General features: G+C 39.2%; 1 protein-coding gene across 1 annotated transcript in view; it reads left to right on the forward strand.

Annotated features, from left to right (window-relative positions):
• The window catches only part of LOC145543551 (uncharacterized), a 570,959-nt gene that overhangs the window by 543,640 nt on the left and 12,009 nt on the right, over positions 1-15,310 (forward strand). Inside the window, exon 5 of the transcript XR_014080849.1 lies at positions 8,838-8,991. The gene's annotated coding sequence lies outside the window, so the exon portion shown is untranslated. The remainder of the gene's footprint in view (positions 1-8,837; positions 8,992-15,310) is intronic.

Consider the following 15,310-nt stretch of genomic DNA (forward strand, 5'->3'; position numbering starts at 1 on the left):
CACTGCCTTTTTTCTTAATAGAGCATTAATTCCATGTCACCACCTTTTCAGAAGAACAGTTGAAAAACTTACAAATAACAAATATGCTGTGGCTTTAGGTTGAGAAACCAAATTTCCACTTCTCATTTTTGTATAGCTCTGAATAGTATGCTGGAGAAGGCAGTGGCACCCCACTCCAATATTCTTGCCTGGAAAATCCCATGGATGGAGGAGCCTGGTAGGCTACAGTCCATGGGGTCACTAAGAGTCGGACACGACTGAGCCACTTCCCTTTCACTTTTCCCTTTCATGCACTGGAGAAGGAAATGGCAACCCACTCCAGTATTCTTGCCTGGAGAATCCCAGGGACGACGGAGCCTGATGGGCTGCTGTCTATGGGGTCGCACAGAGTCGGACATGACTGAAGCAACTTAGCAGCAGCAGCAGCAGCAGCAGAATAGTATGCATTTCGTTTACCTTGATGATAAATAGGTATAAAGATCAATTTCTTAGTATTTGGTGATAAGGGGGCAAGGACTCTCAACTTAGAAGTCTCTTTTTTCTTGAAACTTATTAAAATACTCAGGAGCCAGACATTTAGCTTCGGTTGAAATAAGGATTGTAACACCAAGAAAGTGTCTGGCCCTTCAGGGATTTTCTTGAAGTCTGTGGAAAATCATCCTGATAGCACCTGAAGGATCAGGAGGGGATAGTTCAATTACAGTGGGGAAGTGCTGCAAAGAAGGTCTGCACATAATTCTCACAGTGCTCATTACCTCGGGCTTTCTGCCTTAGCAACTGCCATGTACTACATCAAGCGTGTAAATGTTCTATGCAGAATGCTTTTTTGTCACAGCCTGTGGGCCCCTGGGGCACAGACAGAGCTAAGAGAAAGTTAGCATAAGACATTCAGGAGCCAGTTCCCTAACTCTTCCAAACATTGAGGTGTTAATCATGAAATGTATGCTGAATAAAAATATCTGGATGTACTACACAACAATTAGTTGGCCAACTTGTACAATTTTGTGAAGGGTATAAATACCATTACCATCTTAATCTAGGTTTGTTTAATGGGCTGCTTTCCCATATAAGGTTTCAGAAATTAATTCAGTGTTACCTATCACATTTAGCCTACATGTCCTAATCCATCAAATTTGTTATGTTTCCTGAGTCACATAAGGTCCGGGCATCAGAATTCTATCACCCAAAATCCTATCCAATTCTTATTTTCCTATTCAGCCTCTGTTATTCAGAAACCCATTCATCCATTGCATAAGTATTTATTGAGCTCCAACTGTATGCTAGACACTTAGTATACATAGTTTTAGACTCCCTGCCCTTGGGTAGGTTACAATCCATGGGAGAGATCAACAACGCACAAATAAATACACAGCTACAAACTATGATACACGCTGTGAAGGAAACAAGAAGGGAGTGGTGATAGTCAAACACCGAGGGCCTCTCTGGGATGACACGTAAGCCCCAATCTATAAGAAGTATCTGGAGCTTTCCAGGGAGGAGGAACAGCAGAAAGTGTTCCAGGATTCCTGGATGTTCCCGGTGCCACAGAAGGCCCATATGGCTAAGGCAGAGCATGGGAAGGGGCAGCACAGGGGCAGTCGAGTTGGAGAGGGGCTGGGGCCAGATCTTTTAGGGCTTATTAATTTGAGTTTTCTGAAGTATGATGAGAAGTCTTTGAAAGGCATTGAGCAAGGGAGTGATGCGTCTAAAAGCCCTGTTGTTTTTGTAATGAGGTGTTTGCTGTCAGCCATGTGATTGCAATGGTTCTCTTCACTCTGACTTCTGAGAAGGTAGAACTGCAGATGGAAGGTAAACTCCAAGGCGCGTCAGCGCTATGCTGCTCACCAAGCTTCATATAACGTTTGTAAGCTATGTGCAATTATTTTATTTCCCTGAGCATCGGTCTTTCTGGAGAAGCTTGCCAACCTCGAAGAGTTATATTGTGGATTCAGTGACAAAACTCATAAATGTGAAGCATCTACCACCATGCCTGCCACAGAAGAGGTACTGAGTATATTGTTGTCATTGCCATAAAGTAGAACCTTCTTATGACTCATAAAATCATATTGATGATTTTCTGAAATCATCAATATCTGCATTTCTAAACTTAAGACGTAGAAATTACCTTGTTTAAATGGTTTTCAGTCTTTTTACTTTCTTTTTCTTTTACATCTTGGAGTAGAGGCTGATTTTGTAAGAAAATGAATAGTCTACTAAATATATGAAAATCCATGAAGTCCTTAAGATTGCAAAGTATGTTCACTGCCATCCTGCTAGTAGTTTTCTTTTAATTTCTGGTTAACATGTAGGACATATTTTATATTTCCATCTCTGTTTATATACAAATGGAGAAATACTTCAAAGATGAATTTGTATTCCTATTTAAAATTCTGCTTCCTCTTTTAAGCAGTTGTTCACTAAATCTGAATTATATTTTAAGAGTCAGTATTTGTCATTTAATAACAGTGATTTTGAATTTTATGTCATGAAATCATAAATTATTAGGAGTGAGTGAGTGAGTGACAGTCGCTCAGTCATGTCCAACTCTTTGTGACCCCTGGACTATACAGTCCATGGAATTCTCCAGGCCAGAATACGAGAGTGGGTAGCATTTCCCTTTTCCAGGGGATCTTCCCAACCCAGGGATTGAACCCAAGTCTCCTGGAGTCAAGTTCAATTAGTATTTTAACTCACTAATATTTATAGGTAAGATACTGGTGTGTCCTTATCAGCAAACAATTATCCTTTGCAGTAGAGAAATATAAACAGTATTCTAACTAACATTCTCTATATCCTTTCTTAGTGCTTTAATCCATGTTCAGTTTTTAGCTATATAAATAGAAAGGTATTTGACCTGGTTTCAGAAAAAAAAGTAAAATTCTGGATTTGGGAATATTGGATCAGGAATAGCTTTAAGGGTATCTGGAAAGCCCTCCAAAAGGATCTGTGGCCCAGTCATAAGAGAGAGGGGCTTCCCAGGTGGTGCTAGTGGTAAAGAACTCACCTGCCAATGCGGGAGATGTGGGTTTGATTCCTGGGTTGGGAAGATGCCCTGGAGGAGGGCATGGCAACCCGCCCCAGTATTTTTGCCTAGTGAATCCTATAGACAGAGGAGCCTGGTGGGCTTCAGTCCACAGGGTTGCAAAGAGTCGGACATGGCTGAAGTGATTTAACATGCACGCACACTTAAGACAGAAAGTTGGAGGAGCCTGCAGCCACACAGGGCCCTACCCTGACTATGTCCAACCTTTAGATTTTTCCTCTGTATCTCTTCCCTCTCGATTGACCCACACGCAAAGAGAAAGACCAGTTTGTGATTGGGCAGCTGTTTGAATCTAGTGCCAATTACAACATCTTCTCTAAAGAACTATGTTTATTAGGTTGATAGAATATAAGTCAGATCAAAAGAGGTCCCCACAAATACGAAAAATTGGATGAAAATATTGTTGGTAAATAGCAGGTTCTAGTTCTATTCCCTAGCGCTATTGTCTCTATTTAAAAAAAAGTTTTGCTTCTAATGTTAACTTGTGAATCAGTTTGCCTCAGGGCTACAGAACTCCCTTGAAAATTGAATACAGGAGAAATATGAAATCAACAAGCCCTGCAGAAAGTAACCACAGCTTGGCGCAATCTTTCTTGGAAAAAGAATTGAGAAAATGAAGTAGAGATACTAGTGATGCATTTCATCTGGCTGCAGCCCTGAAAGAGAACGGGGACTAGGTCTTTCATTTCTCCCACCCTTCCAGATAGCAGGAGTTTGGTCTTCCAAGCTCAGAAACACAAGCCATAAGCACCCTCAAGGGGTGAATGGTGAGAGGTGATGAGATTTTGAACCACAAGAAGGAGCTAAAAATATAAGAAGTAGGGATGGAAAAAGGGAGGCAAGACAAGGGTTCTACAAAGAGAGAAATGTGGAGAGGTTCCCACATTAACTCTTAAAAACTTTTACCCTAGCCCCTGGGGTAGCTGGTAAATGATGGCAAGAGGCCCACTTGTGCCCCCAGGGAGAGGCAAGAGCAGGATGAGGGCAAAAGTGAGACTGATCAGTCAGAGAAAGGGGAGGAGGGAGGCGGGAAGAGTAAATGCTTAAGGCCAGCCACCCAGTGAGGTATGTCCCCAGGTCCACATGACAGCAATAAATGCAACATAAGCTAAAGTAAGAAATACCAGTGGCTTATCATATTTTTCATGTTGGTATTAGAAGAGATGTTCAGTGCTCAGTTTCTATGCTTCTCAGAGGTTAGAAGCAACATGGATTGATTCTCACTGGTAAATGTGACTTCCTAGACTATGCTACCCTCATGAAGATAATAAGGAAAAGCTTTTGTTTCTACCAGATTTATGTAAATTAACTTCGAGGATTTTTAAGGTTTTTTTTTAAACAAATTTAAGATGCAAAGTATATTGCAGAGTTCCAGTAGTGAAGGTTGGGAATTATCCGATGCTCTTTTTCTGTTTTGACCATATGTCTCAGCCTCTGGTATAGGTCTGGCATGTGGAAAGCTCTCAAAAAAAAGTAGCTGCTGAGAAGTGAATAATAATTCTTGAAATTAACACCTCTAGACTTCACAAATGTAATAATCTATGATTATAATGGACACTTAACACATTCAAAGAACAAGAAACTTTGAAAGATTAGATTGGCCATGCCCCTGCCCACAGGACTATTAATCCAGATCATGAAAGAAAACAGATCACAGAAACTATTTTGTTAAGAGAAGGAGTTTTAATAAACTTTATTTTTTAATTCAGTTTTACGTTCACAGCAAAATTGAACAGATTCATTGCTAATTTATGCTGGTGGGAATGAAAAATGGTACAGCCACTTTGGAAGATAGTTTGGCAAATTAATATAAAACTAAACATGCTCTTACTATACAATCCAGCAACCTCACTCCTTAGTATTTACTCAAATGAACTGAAAACTTATGTCCACACAAATACCTGCACACAGATGTTTATAACAGCTTTATTCATAATTGCCAAACATGGAAGCAACCAAGATGTCTTTTTGTAGGTGAATGGATAAATAAACTGTGGTACAGTCAGAAAATGGAATATTATTCAGCACTAAAAAGAAGTGAACTATCCAGCCATGAAAAGACATGAAGATACCATAAATGGATACTGCTAAGTCAAAGAAACCAATCTGTAAAGGCTACATTCTGTATGATTCCAACTATATGACATTCTGGAAAAGGAAAAACTATGGAGACAGTAAAAAAGATCAGTGGTTGCCAGGGTTAGGGAGGGATGAATAGGCAGAACTTAGAGGATTTTTAGGGCAGTGAAACTACTCTGTACGAGACTAGAATGGTGGATATATGCCATTGTATATTTGTCCAAACTGATAGAATGTGTAACACCAAGAGTGAACCCTAAGGCAAACTATAGACTTTGGGTCATAGGAATGTGTCAACATAGGTTTATCAGTTGTAACAAATGTACCTCTGGTGGGGGATACTGATAATAGGGGAGGCTCTGTAGGGAAGTCTCTGTACCTTCTGCTGAGTTTTGCTGGGAAAGGCTTTTTATAAGTAGCCTGTTCACAATATCTTACTATTTGATAATTCTCTTGCTGTGTATCAGGGCCAGTTATATACCTGGTCACATTTAATCCTAAACACAGTTCTGTAAAGTAGGTGCTTTTCTTATCATCGCCACTTTGTACACGAGGAAATGAAGCTCGGAGAAATTGAGTAATTTGCCAAAGGTCACAGTGTCACAATGGACAAAGTCACACTTGTTGTTATTAGGCCAAGCTGTCTCAGCCTGCAGATGCTAACTGAGGTCAGTGCTTTATCACAGGGGTATTTTAACATGAAGCACGACTCATAACTGTGACGGAATAGGAAAGACAGTGGACCAAAATTTTTCATCAAGCTATGTGTAAAGATTACAAAGACTGCTGCCGTGTGAGAGATCCAGGGAAGATCTGTGCATGATCCACTTAGCATACATGGCCTTAGCATCAGAAAATGTGTGTGTGTTGAGATAAGGTTTGTGATGGTTTTTCTGACAAAGAAAAGCAAAGCAGTTAAAAGTCTTCTGGTGGAAAAAATTGAAATAGATTTCTAATGATTTATGCTCTGACCAAGAAAAAATGTTCTACTTCTTCATTACTCCTAGAGTAAAGTAAAAGATGCCTTTTTCACTTTTTAGTGATTTATAGGCTATACCCCACACTGTGCCCTCACAGGGCATGTACAAAGGGAAGACTGCAATCATTAATAATGTAAAGGACGCCCACATCTGGTTGATCCTCCCAGGTGAGTGAAGCCGAAGCCTGATTTAACAGATGGACACTGCACTGTTTCCTGATGGTAAAATCACCAGATGTTTAGAGATTCCAGAAGTACAAAGGCAGAAGGAAATGCGCTAATGATGAGGTTTCTGGCACACCTTTGAATTTTCTTACTTTTAACACTACACTTTCTTGCACGTAGGGTATATGTGCATGTCATGCCATTATTTGAATTTTAATTAAAATAGAATTTTACTCTAGACTATTTTATTCTAAAATTAAGGTACAAGGGAACTAGTCTTATATGCCACCACTAGACAATACCACGCATCATTCAAAGCTTGGAAAATTCAGTTGTTTTATTTCCCTTTATTTTTTTTCGCAAAAGCCCTTGAAGGGGCCAGGGCCCTTGTGGTGATGGCTTGCTGGGTCCTCTGGGGCTCCACCTCCCCAGCTGTGAGGGGAGCCTCCGGCCCCTACTGTAGGGGGATCGTAGCAAATTCACTCATACGCTTTACTAGGCTGTGTCCATTATTTCGGGGCTTCCCAGGTGGCTCATGGTAAAGAATCTGCCTGCCAAAGCAGGAGATGCAAGAGATGTGGTTCCATCCCTGGGTTGGGAAGATGCCCTCAAGTAGGAAATGGCAATCCACCCCAGTATTCTTGCCTGAAAAGTTCCATGGATCCCAAAGATAAGTTGAGTACACCCTCATTCAAGAAGCAGCAAGTATGGAGGCCATGATGCTAGGGAACTGGTGTGAAGGCCTTGGTACCAGCAAAGCTGAAGAGGGAAGTTATTCCATGGTGGGGAATAAAAGCAGTAGATGTACAGAGTAAGGCCTGTATTCGAGTCCTGGCACCCACTTTTCCTAACCATGTGACCTTATTCTGGGATCAGTTCTTAACCTCTCTGTGTCTTAGTTCTCAGTTTTCTCCTCTGTACAACAAGGATTACAATATGTTCCTCATAGGATTGTATTAATGACCAAATGAAATAAGGAATGGAAATAGTCTTTGCACACTATGTGGTATAGAGTCAAGTCCTTAAATAGGAAGAAATCAGAGAGAAAGAGAAGAAAAGCTGTGCATCATGAATTTCCAGGTACACTGCTTCTGGTAACACATTCTTCCTTCCTTTTACCTCTGGATATTTCCATTTTGATGCCTAGGATGGACCAGTTTCAGTTTGTTCGTTCTAAACCTGTCTTGATCATTCCAGCAATCAAACTTCTGGATCCTATGCACTGTATAGTTTATATGGACAACAATATTCTATTATAAAACTTGCTAAGAGACTAGATCTTAATTATGCTAACCCAATTATTCCCACAAAAGAGAAATTATGCCATGATAGAAGGGGCTAACCATCACTAAGTCTTATTACTATGTATGTATATATGTATGTATCAAATCAACATATTGTACATATTAAGTTGACACAATGTCGTATGTCAAATATATTTCATTAATAAATTAATTAATGAAGAAAAACACAGGTCCCTGGACTTTCCCCAGATGGAGCTTCTTATTTCAGAACTGACAGCACACTAAAGGGCTCACCCAGCACCATTGACTGGTTCCTCTTTCCCGATGCTCAGACATTTGGCCTTCGGAGTGCATCTGAATACAAACCACAAAAATAAAAAACAAGACAAAGCAAGTGGCTTCCTCTAAGAATCTTTTCTGTGTGCTTTCAACTGGGTGTAAAGCCACTGTATGGTTCAGTACTGTGCTATCAACTGACCAAAGACCTGAAAGAATGAGGCCCAGCTTCCCTTTTCGAATCCTCTCTCAAAGTATCTGCTGAGTGACTTTAATTAGTGGACAAACAGCGATTCCCAGAAATGATGGCGTCTTTAGTGTGCACAAGGATATAGTTCCTAATGTTTTTTTTTTCCCCAGCAGCATATACAACTGTTTCCTACTATTAAATGTAGGCTAATCTGAATATTAACTATCTGCCAATTTCAACACACCTCTCCCATAAACATTTCCTTCCTGGGCAGGGAGGAAGCCCAAATGATGTGGTCCTGGCTAGTTCTTTAACTTTGTTTTATGATTGGTACAGAGCATCTGATTATTTCCAGGTGTTTCAGATTTTCTCATGGTCTCCTTGTTATTTCTCCCCTCTTTGAGCTCCTTTGGCAATGAATGTGACCATGAGGTCCAAAGCCATAAAGGATGTGTTCACCACTTCCCTCTTATGTCTGTCTCTTTATTTAACCACAAGTTCACTGTCTTTATCCATGTTAATTCCCTGAGGTATTCACACAGCATTTGTGTTGACTGCCTTAATTTTGATCTTCTCTAATCATTCCCTGCCAGATGGTAGTTAAAGTTTAATGGCCCCTGTAAAAATAGTTCCCTTTTTTCTTTCATCAGTCATGTGTGTTTACTTAGCTAACCGCTAGATGTTGGGAATGAACACAAAGTGACCACCAACAAAATGAATTCAACAAACACATTGGCTTCATACTTTTCATGGTAGCTAAAGATGTTGCCTGCTATTATCCACTCAGCCATTATCCTTACCTTTTATTGTCTTTCCTTTTCTATTTTGTTAGTTTTCTTTCCTTTTTATGTCCATTCTCAGGTTGTTTGGAAAGTCACAAGACCATGAGGCCTGGCAGTCATCTGTATGCAACAGTTAAAGTGTGCGGACAGGTCCAGCTCCAACAGCATTAAGTGCTAGAGAGATGACATTTGGCATAGCCAGAGAGCTTTCCTGGCCACATCCATGTGAGGGGGTAAGTACCCTTCCTTGTGTTCAGATAAAAAAGCTGCGATAACTCTCAGAAGGCCACACAAGAGGCTGGGGTAGAAACTTGGCATTCTTGAGAAACAAAATGAAGAAGCACATAAAACAAATTCATCTCTAGATAAATAATATGACCTTTGTGTCTTTTGTGCATCCAACTATCATTCCTGAGCCAATTGGTTCAGAAAAAGCAACTAAATAAGGATGCTATGATAAACCATTTTACAGATGAGGTAACTGAGATGAGTCACATTCCATGGCTCTTGCCAGGCCACACACACATCTCTAGAAGTATCCTATCACTTAAATTTACATCTGACATATTAAAACACGTAGGCGCTATTTTAAAAATAAATAAAACTAACCAAACAAAAGATTAGTAGCATTTTTAGAGCAAGCATTCTGGGTGACTTTATATACACACACCACTTAAAGCCTATAAAATATAGGACTCTAGGGCAGGGGTCTACAAACTACAGCCTGAAGGCCAAATTCAGCACACTGCCTGTTTATGTAAATAATGTTTTATTGGAACATAGCCGCACTCATTCTTTTGCATATTGTTTATGGCTGCTTTCACACTACAGTGGCGTGGTTGAGTAGTTTTAACAGAGACTATATGACCTGCAAAGCCTAAAATATTTACTATCTGGCCTTTATACAAAAAATTTTGCCAATCCCTGCCCAAGACATTTATGCATTGCATGTTATTTCTTAATAATTAATTTCTTACGATTTAGGAGTGCTATTTGGTATTGTTGCTGAACATTGCTTAAAATGTTGCTTTTAAATAGCATTTCAAATGCAAAAGAATTCTAAACTCATTTACAAAATGTCTATCTCAATTGTGCTGACTACCTTGAAGAGTTAGGAAATTACAGATGTTCCACAACTTCTTGGTAATTTGGGCAGCATCCAATAACCACTATACGTTCTATAGCTGGTAGTATTTTAGAATGTGGGTAAAAGATATCCCAACTATTAATCAAGGAGAAAATCAGTGTTAATGTTTGGCCAGCTCTATCATTTGAGTCAAGAACCGTAGTCTCTCTGGGCTTTTGCTTCTGTATCTGCAAACTGTTGCTGTGTATTAAATCATCTGTACCTCCCTTTAGCACTTCTGTGCTATTGTTCATATTCTCCCCAAAGTTTAAGTCACCTCCCCCTCCCCCAGTCTCCCTCAGAAAAGTTTCTAGGCTCTCATGGGAATCCAGTTAGTCCCTGATTTTAAACAGCCCCTGCAGGAAGATTTTAATTCTAAATTTAATCTGAATATCGGAGTGAAGGAGAGGTGATGCTCTGAAATGAAGAGCAGTTAAGTTACTCTCACGACAAGTAGCTTTACTACTACTGTAAAAATGGGAAACTTGTACTCTTGTGAACCTGAGAACGTGTATCCAGTCACAGGACAAAATCTTTCCACAAAGATTTTTTTTTTTTTCAGTTGCACTTAAATATTTAGTTTGTTTTTTCCTTCCTTTTAAACAATTTAAGTACAGTTGATTTACAATGTTGTGTTCATTTGAGGTGTCCATCAAAGTGAATTATATATATGTGTGTGCATGTGTGTGAGTGTGTGTGTGTGTGCACTCAGCCACTCAGTCGTGTCAGACTCTTTGCAACCCTATGGACTGTAGCCCTCCAGGCTCCTCTTTGCATGGGATTCTCCAAGCAAGAATACCGGAGTGGGTGGCATGCTCTCTTCCAGGGGATCTTCCTGATCCAGGGATCAAGCCCAGATCTCCTGCTTCTCCTTCAGAATGGCAGGTAGATTCTTTACCATCGTGCCACCTGGGAAAGTGGCTATACGTGTGTGTGTGTGTGTGTGTGTGTGTGTATGTATATTCAATTCTTTTCCTCTATAGAACTTAAATATTTATTGAGCACCTATTGTGTGCCAGGCTTGTGCTAAATGCTTAGAGTTTTTAAAGCTGTCATTATAAACTCTAAGCCAAAGAGAGCTTTCCCCACATTCTCTTACTACAGTTGCATCAATCAATCCATTGATCAATAGATCAAGATTTTAATGAAAGGGCCATAAACTGGCAGCCCATGACTGTTTCCAGCTCAAAACCATTTTTTATTTGTCCCCACTACTTTTGAGGCTTCCCTGATAGCCTGTTGGTAAAGAATTCACCTGCAATGCAGGAGACCCCAGTTCAATTCCTGGGTCAGAAAGATCCCCTGGAGAAGGGATAAGCTACCCACTTCAGTATTCTTGGGCATCCATTCCACAAAGATTTTGAATGGAGGCTTGAGAAATGTAACCGGTAACTTAAAAGATTGTTTTTATGTTAAAACAAGTAAAACCATGTTGTGGAGTAGCATGCGAAAATCAGCAAAAATTTTCAAAGTAAAATATAGCGCTTCAAAGCTCTTTTGCTGATGAGGAAGGTGCTTTAGATTTCACACTCAGAACTTTCTCTCACCTTGCCCTTCACATCGAGAGCTCCATCGCTGGGGAACTTCAAGGGAAAAGTTGGAGAGGCATTGCCTTGTAGAAAGTAAATGCTCGTCTTCCACTGTGAAGAAAAGCACTCGTGCCTTTGAGTCAGCATGCCAGAATTTATATTCAAACTTATTACTGTGTCTCAAAACTTCTAACTAGCTCTGAGACATTTATTCCAACAATAATGTGCATCAGTGAATGTTCAGAGTGACCCAGATTTATAAATTCCCAGGAGCATGTGTATCTTGTCCTGATGTTTCAATAAATTACTGTGGGTAGAATTCAAGCATCATACATCAACCAAATTATCTCTAAGTTCCCTTCCAAGCAAGGGAGGCAGTGGTAGGAGGTGAGGAATGGAATGAGAATAAACCAGGAGGCTCTGCCACTAATTCACCATGTGAACTTAGCCAAGTAGAATAACTTTGGGCTATGGTTTCTCTCTTTTTTTTATTGAAGAGTATTTGATTTATAATGTTGTGTTAGCTTCTGCTGTACAACAAGTGATTCAGATATATATTTTTCAAATTCTTTTACATTATAGGTTATTATAAGATTCTGAATATAGTACCTGTGCTATATAGCAGGTCCTTGATGTTTATCTATTTTATATACAACAGACTGTATCTGTTAATCCCAAACTCCTGATTTATCTCTCTCCACTCCCCCCAACCCCTTTGGTAACCATAAATTTGTTTTCTATGTCTGTAACTCTTTCTATTTTGTAAATAAGTTCATTTGTGTCATTTTTTAGATTCTACATATAAGTGATATCATACGATATTTATTTTTCTCTGTCTGACTTTATTTAGTATGATAATCTCTAGGTCCATCCATGTTGCTGCAAATGGCATTACTTCATTCTTTTTTATATGAGCCATGATTTCTTTATCTTGGAATGAGAGGTTGAAACTAGAGGCAAGCCCACATGGGCCAAATAGGAAATTCTTAGTAAATTATAATTGCTATGAAAATATTGTTTGTATAATCTTCAGTTCACTGTGCCATGTCTGGCAGTTACAAAAACATTACATTATTGTCTATATTTCCTAAATAGTTAAAATTACTATTATTATATTCTACTATTCCTAATTCCCTAATTTAGTAATGAGAGTAATAAACACCATGAACAAAGCAAGTAGCAGAAAAATAATTTGAAACAGAGGTGAAAAAAAAGATGATTACAAATCTAAAGGGGCTGCTGTAATCAAACTCGACAACAAAAAGGCTTAAGAAGCAAGGAAGTTTATTTCTCTCCGGTGACAGTCACAGGTGGATGGGTGGCTTTGTTCAAAGACGGTGGCTGATGGCAGCTCTCCCTCTGTCACATGAGGCACCAAGGTGGTATTTGTTGTTGCCATTCCTGCCCCCAGAAAGTCCAGAGCCAGGAATTTGTTAGAGGAAAGTTGCTCACTTCGCTTCTACCCACCTTTCACTGGCAAGAGGTAAGCCACACACCCCATGACTACAAGGGGGAAGTCTCATCCTGGCCACAGCTCCATTATTACAAAGGAAAAGGAGGATAGAGAATCCCTAGGATCATTGGGATGAAAGAAGGCTGAAGAGGCAGGCTAGTCAGTTACTCAGTGTATAAAGGTATATACTTATGTATATTACAAATATATTTATATTTATAGAAGCTTTAAATATTTTGATATTTCATATTTGATACATGAAATACCTAGATATGGATAAAAGTTCTAATAATAAAACAAATTAGTGGTACTCACCCACATTTTAACAAACCTTAGAATGTGTATAGTTGAAGACCTCCAAGTCTTTCTCCTCTTACCAGAGGGAATACACCCCTGAATTTAGTGTGAAATCTTCCCTTCTGTGTGCTTTTTTAAAAAATTTACTGCATTTTTAAATCAAAGAATATAAAGAATAATTCTGTGTTTAACTTTACATGAAGTGGTATGACACCGTATCTGTCATAATACAGCTTGTGTTTTCCCTCCAAATTGCATTCTTTAGATGTATCCATGTTGATAGTATAAACTTAATTCCTTCATTTTGACTGCTGTTTGGTATTTGTGTGACTGCAGCTTGTTTCTGAATTTCTATTAGTGGAAATAATAGAGTATCTTTGTGGACAAAGGCAAGAATTATGCTAGAGTTTTATAGTTAAAGTAGCCACTAGCCACTGTGTGAACATATGGCTACTTAAATTAATTAAAATCAATTAAATTAATTAAATTAATCATATAAAAATTTGATTTTAATTCTGCAGTCACACTATCCACATTTCAAGTGCTAAGTAGCCACACAAGGCTACTGGCTAGCATATTAGAGGGTCCAGCCATCATCACAGAAACTTCTACTGGACAACATTGCTCTAAAGTCTATATGAAGCAGTGGACTTACTGACTTGTAGGGTATGCATAGCCTCAGTTTTTGTTTTTTTTTGAACTTTTTGGCCACATCTCACAGATGTGATCTTAGTTCCCCAAGCAGGGATCAAACCAGCGCCCTCTACCATGGAAGCAGGGAGTCTTAAACCGCTGGACCGCCAGGGAAGTCCCCATAGCCTCAATTTTAATCTGGAGAAGGAAATGGCAACCCATTCCAGTATTCTTGCCTGAAAAATCCCATGGAGGGAGGAGCCTGGTAGGCTACAGTCTATGGGGTCACAAGACATTGCCAAATTGCTTTATGCATCAGTCAAGACTCTTAGTTATAAGCAACAGAAAGCCATTATGGGTCATTAAAACAAGAAAAATAATTTTTAAAAGAATGTTGGACAGCTTACAGAAGCTCAGGAAGGACTTGAGAACCAACTTGAAGATAAACTACCTGATATCAAACCATGGTAAAATAAAAAGTAAAGTATATTAGTCGCTCAGTTGTGTCCAACTCTTTGCGACCCCATTGACTGTAGCCTGCCAGGCTCCTCTGACCCTTGAATTCTCCAGGCAAGAATACTGGAGTGGGTTGCCATTTCCTTCTCCAGGACATACCCCCAATCCAGGATCAAACTGGAGTCTCCTGCATTGCAGGCAGATTCTTTACCATCTGAGACACCAGGGAAGCCCCATTGAACCATGGAGTTGATCTAATAAGGACAATGCTGCTCTGCTTAAAGTCTCAGGTACCACCCCTTTTATTTCCAAATGACTCATGCTTGATATTCCATTCCTGCTATTTCTAAGACTATAGTCATTGCCACATCTGGAAATCGTTCATAGGTGCTGTCTCTGCTGCCACCTTCACAACAAGGGCTCCTCTTGGTCCCAAATTTTTAACATCATTTTCAAACTCAAAGTTTAAAGTTGATGCATCTGTTTGGCAGACTGGATCAAACACCTGCTTCCCATCTTTACAGAAGGCGAGGAAGGCAAGTATCTTGTGATTTTTCATTTCTAGGAGTTGTACAAGTCTTCAGACTTACTAGCTATTACCCAGTGGTTTCCAACTGGATATGGAAATTTTAATTCCTACCATAGCAAGGAATAGTTCCCATTTCTCCACAAAGTTTCCAACATGTGGTGTCATCTAGCATTTTAATGTTTGCCAAACTAATAGTTTCACAAAGATATCTCAATGTGATTTTAATTTGCATTCTTTTGATTAGTAGTAAAGCTGAGCTTCTCAATATGTTTCATAATCATTAGAGTTTGTTCTGAAAACTACCTATTTATATATCCTTTTCCCCATTTTTAGGTTGACTTTCGGCCTTTTTCTTATTAATATTAATAACTGTTTATATATTTGATTTTTTTAAAGTTCTAGGCACTAAATACCTCTTCCCAGGTGGTGGATTGTCTTTTCAACTTAAAAAAATTTCTTATTCTGGAAATCTTTAAGCATATATAAAATAGACAGAATGATATAATGAATCCCAATGTACCCATCACTG

This window comes from Giraffa tippelskirchi, chromosome 3 (assembly GCF_054371585.1).
Source record: "Giraffa tippelskirchi isolate mGirTip1 chromosome 3, T2T-mGirTip1v1.2.pri, whole genome shotgun sequence".
NCBI lineage: Eukaryota > Metazoa > Chordata > Mammalia > Artiodactyla > Giraffidae > Giraffa > Giraffa tippelskirchi.